This window comes from Musa acuminata, chromosome BXJ3-5, assembly GCF_036884655.1.
Source record: "Musa acuminata AAA Group cultivar baxijiao chromosome BXJ3-5, Cavendish_Baxijiao_AAA, whole genome shotgun sequence".
NCBI classification, from domain to species: domain Eukaryota; kingdom Viridiplantae; phylum Streptophyta; class Magnoliopsida; order Zingiberales; family Musaceae; genus Musa; species Musa acuminata.
The window spans coordinates 27138240-27148510 of NC_088353.1; the positions used below are offsets into that span (position 1 = coordinate 27138240).

Consider the following 10271-nt stretch of genomic DNA (forward strand, 5'->3'; position numbering starts at 1 on the left):
GGTTCTGGCAAGGCTTAGGAGACTGAATAGAGGCGAGAAGGACCTCAAGATGGGCAATGAAGCAAAAGTTGCTATAGTAGCTATTGGTGAGGTCGTCCTACATATGCCTGGTAGAGCTATTATTGTCACGCCCCTCAAAATATCCATGATTTTTAAAATTTTCATCACAGACTAATCCAGGATCCAAACTAACATTTGAGGACACTGAAAAACATTCTATCAAATTCACATATATAAAACCTGTGCAGTTTATAATCATATATCACATCACTCGATAATTCATATTTATGGCAACCCAAGCCAACTTGACAAATATGAACAACACTTATAAATCCACAAGCTAAATAAATTATACAATCAGAACTCTAACTATTCACCACAAGTTCATATCATCATAAATTAGGCTTAACATTTCGAAATTCCAAATAAGAGAGATCTTCTAACACTTTTACACAGTATATCCATTTCGATTCATCAACAACATTTCATTACATACAAAATATGATTATACAACAATAACATAACAATCAACAAGACTTGCCCATAATTCTTAATAGCTATCCACTGCCTCAGCCCAAATCAAACATCTCGAAGAGTGACATGCTGACCTGAAAGATTTATATAACAACGGAGTGAGCCAAAAACGGTTCAGCAAGTGACAAAACATATTCAGAACAAAAGGAACGGTTTCAAACGAGTAAGGTATCATAATGTAAGGCAGAATACAAGAATTCTCAAGGATACCATCTCATTAGATACAAAATCATATGTATCATGTCATTCAAGACATATTTGATTCATAACAAATGGAACATAGAGTAATTGGAGCATATCAATGGCAGATAGGACATTTCAGAACATATCAGTTCATAGCAAATGGAGCACAGAGTAATTGGAGCATATCAATGGCATATGAAGTGTTCCGGAGCATATCAACGACATATGGAACATTTCGAAACATATCAACAGTGGATGAAACATTTTAGAGCATATCAATAACAAATACTATACAGAAGCTCAAACGTCCTCTTTGACGTTGCAAACATATCAATCTTATCCAAAGCATGTACAGAAACACATAACCAAAGCTCTGGATATCATATCAAACATACAGAAGGTGTAGTGGGATCTCAGTCAGAATGTGATTCATCCATTTCTGAATGACCACCTGACAAAAGTCTACAATATCCCACAGAGCGGGACCCCACAGAGCGGGCAATAAGCGCATACCCTTTACCATTTCTGGCAAAGGTCCAGAATATCCCACAGAGCGGGACCCCACAGAGTGGGCAATAAGCGCATACCCTTTACCATTTCTGGCAAAGGTCCAGACAATCCCACACACCAGAGTACAAGAGGGCAGTTTTAACAATAAGTAGCATATATCGGAAGCACACACGGAACAACGAAACGTGCATGTGCCTTTTCGAGACAATACGAAACAAAGAACAAATCTCTCACAAATGTATTCAGATTTAGAATAAAATGAAAACAAGAGTGTACAGGGATTCCAAGCAATCATATTTAGCTCAATTCCAATAAGAAGGTTAGACGAATTCAAATATCCAAAGGAATGGAACAAAATACGCGAAATCGACCAAAGCTCGATTTCGGACAGAATTCCAGTGGCACATCAAACAAATATTTCAGAATATCAATTATGCTCCAATACCCATAAGAAAGCTATGGTCGAACCATATATCAATCTATATTCTGATGGAACAAATTTCATATGAAACAGGGCTCCCAACACGGAGTTACCTTTGATTTGGTAACACAAGGTCAAAAACACAATCACTGTTTTGCAGAATTTATAGGGTCGGATTCAACAGATAATAGGGTAGGAAATTGAATTCCAAAATTTCCAAACTGTATGTCAAAAGAAATATTTTCAAATCTAGTTTCAAATAAAATCAGTTTGGTATAAATCAGAATTTTCAACAGGGAGTTATAGGCATTTTTGTATCGACAGGTCAGAAATCTTGAACCCTATTTTACAGCGTCTATAGGCTCATTTGAAGCAGATGTTTGGGTAAGTATTCGGTGTCCAAAATCTACAAAATTAGTGTCAAAAGGAAGATATACGAGTCTAATTTCATACAAAATAGTTCCTGCCCGAATTCACATTTTGTGCTAAAACTTATAGCTGAAACAGTGTATAGGGGTCAGTTTACCGAAAAAACTTCAGAATCCATGATTCTATGTCCAAAGGGAGACATATCAGTTTCTAAATAGAAATCCTTCAATTTATTTTGAATCAACATAAAAACAGAGACTAAAAATTCTGTAGGAGGGGGTTAGAACACTTGCCTTTGAGAATTTTGACCCCCATTTGAGAAGATTGAGTAAGAAACCTCAAAGCCCCAATTTTTCTTCTTCTTCTTCCCCCTTTCTTTTCTCTTCTTCTTTCTTTCATTCTCTATTCTTCCACACAGCAGCTGCCTTCTCTGGTTCCTTAAGAACGAAGGCAGAGAGGCTTAGGCGGTGGGATTTGTTATTTTGTGCATTTTGCAGTTTAGTCCTTGTTTTTATTATATTCACGATTTGGTCCTCAGGGTTTACATATAGGTCCTCAGATTTTTTTTTTGAACAAATCTCCCAAATCTTAAAAATAAGTTACCTCTAATTCATACTCTATTTCTTTTATGAATTTAAAATAGATGCTTAAATTATCACTAGAAATTTATACGAACATTCGGAAATGAGGGATGTTACACTCTCCCCCCCTTAAAAGAAAATTTTAGTCCTCTAAATTTATCGTACCTCTATCGGTGAAAAGACGGGGGTACACCTTTTTCATTTCCTCCCCTAGCTCCCAAGTTGTCTCCTCTCCAGAATGATGTCTCCAAATTACTTGAACTAGTGGGATGACCCGATTCCTTAGGACTTTTTCTTGCTTATCAACAATCTGAATAGGCTCTTCCACATAAGATAAATCTTTATCGATCTCTACCAGCTCATACTTAATGATGTGAGAAGGGTCATATATATACTTCCTAATCATCGAGATATGAAATATATCATGGACATGGCACAATACTGGTGGCAAGGCAATCCTGTAAGCGACAGAACCAACCCTCTCAAGAACCTCAAAAGGTCCAATAAATCTTGGGCTTAATTTTCCTTTCTTCCCAAACCTTATAATGCCTTTGGAAGGGGAGACTTTTAAGAATACAAAATCTCCAATTTCAAACTCAATATCTCGTCTTCTATTGTCGGCATTACTCTTTTGACGACTCTGAGCAGTTTTTAACCTTTTCCTTATTACTTGAATTTTCTTGGTAGTTTCTTGCACCTTGTCCGGTGCTAACAGCTTTCTGTCACCAACTTCCTCCCAACATATAGGTGTTATGCACTTTCGCCCATATAAAGCTTCATAAGGAGCCATCTGAATACTTGAATGATAACTATTATTATAAGTGAACTCAACAAGTGAAATATCCTTATCCCATTCACCTTTCCAATCCATAACATAGGCTCTAAGCAAATCCTCAAGTGTTTGAATTATTCTTTTTGACTGACCATCAGTCTGAGGATGATATGCAGTACTAAACTTAACTTTAGTGCCAATAGATTCCTGTAATCTTCTCCAGAATCTAGAGAGAAATCTGGAGTCTCTATCAGAGATGATCTCCTTTGGAATACCATGAAGTCTTACTATTTCACTGACATATAAATCTGCAAGTCTATCAAGCGAATAAGTCATATTAATCGGTAGGAAATGTGCAGATTTTGTTAACCTATCAATAATAACCCAAATAGCATCATGCTTTTTAGAGGTTCTGGGTAGTCCTGAAACAAAATCCATAGTAATGCATTCCCATTTCCATTCAGGAATATCTAAAGGTTGTAACAACCCTCCAGGTCTTTGGTGTTCTACTTTGATTTGCTGACAAGTCAAACATTTTGAAACATACATTGCAATTTCCTTCTTCATGCCTTCCCACCAATAATGACTTTGAAGATCTCTATACATCTTAGTGCTCCCAGGATGTATGGTGTACTTTGAAGTATGACTTTCCTTTAGGATTTGATTCTTGATATCTGATTCATTTGGTACACATACCCTCTCCCCAAATCTCAATAGGCCATCCTTTGAAACTTGAAATTGTGGCTTCAATTCCTTTTCTACTTCATTCCTCAAGTAGATTAAATGTGGATCTCGTAATTGTCCTTCCTTAATTTGTTGAATAAGATCGGATTGCACTTGAATGGAGGCCATCAATATCATCGAGTCTTGCTCTTTCCTCAAAGCTTTCAAATCAAAATTTTCTTCTAATAACTTCCATTGCTTCACAACCAGACTAGCCATAAAACTTATAGATTTCCTACTAAGTGCATCAGCTACAACATTGGCTTTGCTCGGGATGATAATGGATGGCACAATCATAATCCTTCAGAAGTTCTATCCATCTTCGCTGCCTCATATTTAACTCTTTCTGAGTGAAAATATATTTTAAACTCTTGTGATTAGTGAAGATTTCAAACTGTCGACTATACAAATAATGTCTCCAAATCTTTAGAGAAAAAATAATTGCTGCTAATTCCAAATCATGAGTTAGATAATTCAATTCATAACCTTTAAGTTGCCTAGAAGCATAAGCAATTACTCTCCCTTCCTGCATCAAAACACATCCTAGGCCTTTTCTTGAAGCATCAGTATAAACTACAAATCCCTCACTACCACTTGGAATAGTGAGAATAGGGGCACTAGTCAATCTTCTTTTTAACTCTTGAAAACTTTGCTCACAATCATCACCCCATACAAATTTCATATTCTTTTTAGTGAGGTTGGTGAGAGGTTGAGCGATTCGAGAAAATCCCTCCACAAATCTCCTGTAATAACCTGCCATGCCCAAAAAGCTTCGAACTTCTGTTACATTTGTTGGTACTTCCCATTCAACTACAGCTTCTATTTTCCTTGGATCAACAGATATACCCTTCCCTGAAATCATATGGCCTAAGAAAGCAACTTCATTCAACCAAAATTCACATTTGCTGAACTTTGCATACAACTTCTTTTCTCTTAGTATGGACAATACATTTCTCAAGTGTTCCTCATGCTCCTGATTACTCTTTGAATACACCAATATGTCATCAATAAATACAATTACACAGATATCCAAGAGCGGTTGAAATATCCTATTCATTAGTTCCATAAAAGCTGCAGGGGCATTTGTCAAACCAAAAGGCATCACCAAGAATTCATAATGACCATATCGAGTTCTGAAAGCTATTTTTGAAATATCCTCCTCCTTGATCTTCAATTGATAGTAACCTGACCTCAGGTCAATCTTAGAGAATACTTGTGCACCCTACAGTTGATCAAACAAATCATCAATTCTAGGTATGGGATACTTATTTTTGATGGTCACTTGATTCAACTATCTATAATCAATACAAAGCCTCAATGTTCCATCCTACTTTTTAACTAACACCGGAGCACCCCATGATAAAATATTAAGCCAAATAAAATCCTCATTTAATAATCATTGTAGTTGTTTTTCTAATTCCACTTACTCAAATGATATCATTCTACAGAGAGGCTTAGATATTGGGATTGTCCCAAAGGCCAAATCAAAAGCAAAGTCACGTTTGGAGGTAATCCAAGCAAGTCATCCTGGGATACATTAGGCAAGGAGATAAATCATGTCCAATACTCTCAAAATAAAAGATCGAATGATCAAATATGCAAAAAGTGATCATTTGTTATATAACAATCCATACTGGTATGATAAGAAGATAGTAAATTCATACCAAGTATAATATCAAAACTCTAAATCCTTAGGAGAACTAAATCAGCAAAAAGTTCAAGTTCCCCAATAAAAATCAGACAAGAGGACCAGATTGAAGTCTGTTATCAAAGAATCTCTAATGATCGTATTTACATATAGCACATAATGCAGTGGTCTAGGTTGAATGCCCAAGTGATAAGCAAGATGTTACGAATCAAATCGTAGATGGGACCCATGGTCAAACAAATATTTGCATTCTTTCATAAACATGTATAATACCTTTGATCAGTAATTCAGAAGTTTCATAATCATATTCAGTGATAGTATACACTCTGACATGGACTGGTGATTTATGAGGCAGTGGCTCTTTCTTATTGTTCAAAGGGCAGTCTTTTATTTTATGATCCAACTTTCTACAAGCAAAATAGACTTTAGTCACCCATAAACACAAACTTGTTTCATAATTTAACTTTTAATTCACACATGATTGAGTCTTTTGTGGTGACTTCCCTTTTCAAATCCGAATGTCTTGACCCTTGTGTTATTACTTTCTGATTCATTTCTAATCATACTTTTATTGGTAAACTTATCCTTGTCATTCTTGCCATTGATCTCCAAAAATTCTTTTCATTATTGCCATTAATGATCAGCCTCTACTTCAAATATAAGGTGGCAAAAGAAAATTTTATGATCATCAGAACAATTTTGTACATCAAATATCTTCTCCGTTTGCATCATCCCTTTTTCTACCACCAATGAAATTAGGTTCATCATGCTTCTGCTGCGCCACTCTGATTCAATATCCCCAATCAATCCTTTCATTCCCCTTAATTAATCAGAAACAAATGAAATAGGAGGACCAAATGTCCTCATCATCCTAGATTCCCAAAATGCATCAAAGAAAATTTCCACCAATCACTATAATTCATTAGACATCAATATATTTAGCACGTCAACATATCAAATATTTCAGTGATCCTCAAACTATGCTCTGATACCACCTCTGTCATGCCCCACAAAATATCCATGATTTTTAAAGTTTTCATCACAGACCAATCCAGGATCCAAACTAACATTTGAGGACACTGAAAAACATTCTATCAAATTCACATATATAAAACCTGTGCAGTTTATAATCATATATCACATCACTCGATAATTCACATTTATGGCAACCCAAGCCAACTTGACAAACATGAACAACACTTATAAATCCACAAGCTAAATAAATTATACAATCAGAACTCCAACTATTCACCACAAGTTCATATCATCATAAATTAGGCTTAACATTTCGAAATTCCAAATAAGAGAGATCTTCTAACACTTTTACACAGTATATTCATTTCGATTCATCAACAACATTTCATTACATACAAAATATGATTATACAACAATAACATAACAACCAACAAGACTTACCCATAATTCTGAATAGCTATCCACTGCCTCAGCCCAAATCAAACATCTCGAAGAGTGACATGCTGACCTGAAAGATTTATATAACAACGGAGTGAGCCAAAAACGGCTCAGCAAGTGACAAAACATATTCAGAACAAAAGGAATGGTTTCAAACAAGTAAGGTATCATAATATAAGGCAAAATACAAGAATTCTCAAGGATACCATCTCATTAGATACAAAATCATATGTATCATGTCATTCAAGACATATTTGATTTATAACAAATGGAACATAGAGTAATTGGAGCATATCAATGGCAGATAGGACATTTCAGAACATATCAGTTCATAGCAAATGGAGCACAGAGTAATTGGAGCATATCAATGGCGTATGAAGTGTTCCGGAGCATATCAACGACATATGGAATATTTCGAAACATATCAACAGTGGATGAAACATTTCAGAGCATATCAATAACAAATACCGTACAGAAGCTCAAACCTCATCTTTGACGTTGCAAACATATCAATCTTATCCAAAGCATGTACAGAAACACATAACCAAAGCTCTGGATATCATATCAAACATACAGAAGGTGTAGTGGGATCTCAGTCAGAATGTGATTCATCCATTTCTGAATGACCACCTGACAAAAGTCTACAATATCCCACAGAGCGGGACCCCACAAAGCGGGCAATAAGCGCATACCCTTTACCATTTCTAGCAAAGGTCCAGAATATCCCACAGAGCGGGACCCCACAGAGCGGGAAATAAGCGCATACCCTTTACCATTTCTGGCAAAGGTCCAGACAATCCTACACACCAGAGTACAAGAGGGCAGTTTTAACAATAAGTAGCATATATCGGAAGCACACGCGGAACAACGAAACGTGCATGTGCCTTTTCGAGACAATACGAAACAAAGAACAAATCTCTCACAAATGTATTCAGATTTGGAATAAAATGAAAAGAAGAGTGTACAGGGATTCCAAGCAATCATATTTAGCTCAATTCCAATAAGAAGGTTAGACGAATTCAAATATCCAAAGGAATGGAACAAAATACGCGAAATCAACCAAAGCTCGATTTCGGACAGAATTCCAGTGGCACATCAAACAAATATTTCAGAATATCAATTATGCTCCAATACCCATAAGAAAGCTATGGTCGAACCATATATCAATCTATATTCTGATGGAACAAATTTCATATGAAACAGGGCTCCCAACACGGAGTTACCTTTGATTTGGTAACACAAGGTCAAAAACACAATCACTGTTTTGCAGAATTTATAGGGTCGGATTCAACAGATAATAGGGTAGGAAATTGAATTCCAAAATTTACAAAATGTATGTCAAAAGAAATATTTTCAAATCTAGTTTCAAATAAAATCAGTTTGGTACAAATCAGAATTTTCAACAGGGAGTTATAGGCATTTTTGTATCGACAGGTCAGAAATCTTGAACCCTGTTTTACAGCGTCTATAGGCTCATTTGAAGCAGATGTTTGGGTAAGTATTCGGTGTCGAAAATCTACAAAATCAGTGTCAAAAGGAAGATATACGAGTCTAATTTCAAACAAAATAGTTCCTACCCGAATTCACATTTTGTGCTAAAACTTATAGCTGAAACAGTGTATAGGGGTCAGTTTACCGAAAAAACATCAGAATCCATGATTCTATGTCCAAAGGGAGACATATCAGTTTCTAAATAGAAATCCTTCAATTTATTTTGAATCAACATAAAAACAGAGACTAAAAATTCTGTAGGAGGGGGTTAGAACACTTGCCTTTGAGAATTTTGACCCCCAATTGAGAAGATTGAGTAAGAAACCTCGAAGCCCCAATTTTTCTTCTTCTTCTTCCCCCTTTCTTTTCTCTTCTTCTTTCTTTCTTTCTCTGTTCTTCCACACAGCAGCTGCCTTCTTTGGTTCCTTAAGAACGAAGGAAGAGAGGCTTAGGCGGTGGGATTTGTTATTTTGTGCATTTTGCAGTTTAGTCCTTATTTTTATTATATTCACGATTTGGTCCTCAGGGTTGACATATAGGTCCTCAGGGTTTACATATAGGTCCTCAGATTCTTTTTTGAACAAATCTCCCAAATCTTAAAAATAAGTTACCTCTAATTCATACTCTATTTCTTTTGTCAATTTAAAATAGATGCTTACATTATCACTAGAAATTTATACGAACATTCGGAAATGAGGGATGTTACAATTATTGCATTAGATGCATGTTATTTTGTTCCTTCTATTATCAAAAACATTATCTCCATTTTATGTTTGATAGTTAGTGGATATAAATTAGTTTTTGAGAACAATAGTTGTTCAATATTATTAGATGATGAGATCATCATGAAAGAAACATTGCATAATAGTTTGTTTATGCTAGACACTACTCCACATATTATGAATGTTAGTGTGTCTAAGAGAAAATGAGATGAGGTGAATAGTGCATACCCATGACATTGTAGGCTAGGTCACATCTATGAGGGAATGATTCAAAAGTTGCTAAAGGATGGATATCTAGATCTATTCAACTATGAGTCATGCAACTTGTAAGTCTTGCCTTCGTGGAAAACTGACCAACTCTCCATTTAGTAGAACTAGAGATAGAGTCATTGAGCTACTGGAACTCATACATAGTGATGTATGTAGACCTATGTCAACTTATGCTATTGGTGGTTACTCCTACTTCATTACCTTTACTGATGATTTTTCAAGGTATGGATATGCGTACTTAATGAAGTACAAATCCGAGGCCTTTGAGAAATTCAGAGGTATAAGAATGAAGTGGAGAACTAGATTGGAAAGAGTATCAAGACTCTTCGATCAGATCGAGGAGGTGAGTACTTAAGTATAGAGTTTACTCAGTTCCTCAAGGACCATGAGATATTATCCTAATGGACACCTCCTTATGCACCTCAGCTCAATGGTGTGTCTAAAAGGAGAAATTATATGCTGTTAGACATGGTACGGTCCATGATGAGTTTCGTTGACCTACCAATCTCATTCTAGGGATATGCCCTAGAGACCACAACTTACCTTCTGAACAGAGTTCCAACTAAGTCGATAGTGTCTACACATATGAGATATGGAAAGGGAAGAAGCCCGATCTTAAAGTTATTAAGATTTG

At 35.9% G+C, this 10271-nt stretch overlaps 1 long non-coding RNA gene across 1 annotated transcript; it reads right to left on the bottom strand.

Moving 5' to 3' along the window:
- Positions 1 to 389: 389 nt before the first annotated feature.
- LOC135638583 (uncharacterized) lies at positions 390 to 7235 on the bottom strand. The gene is made up of 2 exons (XR_010496657.1): positions 7158 to 7235; positions 390 to 608 (listed from the first exon to the last, which is right to left on the bottom strand). It is a non-coding gene; the product is annotated as an uncharacterized LOC135638583 (long non-coding RNA).
- Between the last annotated feature and the right edge of the window lie 3036 nt (positions 7236 to 10271).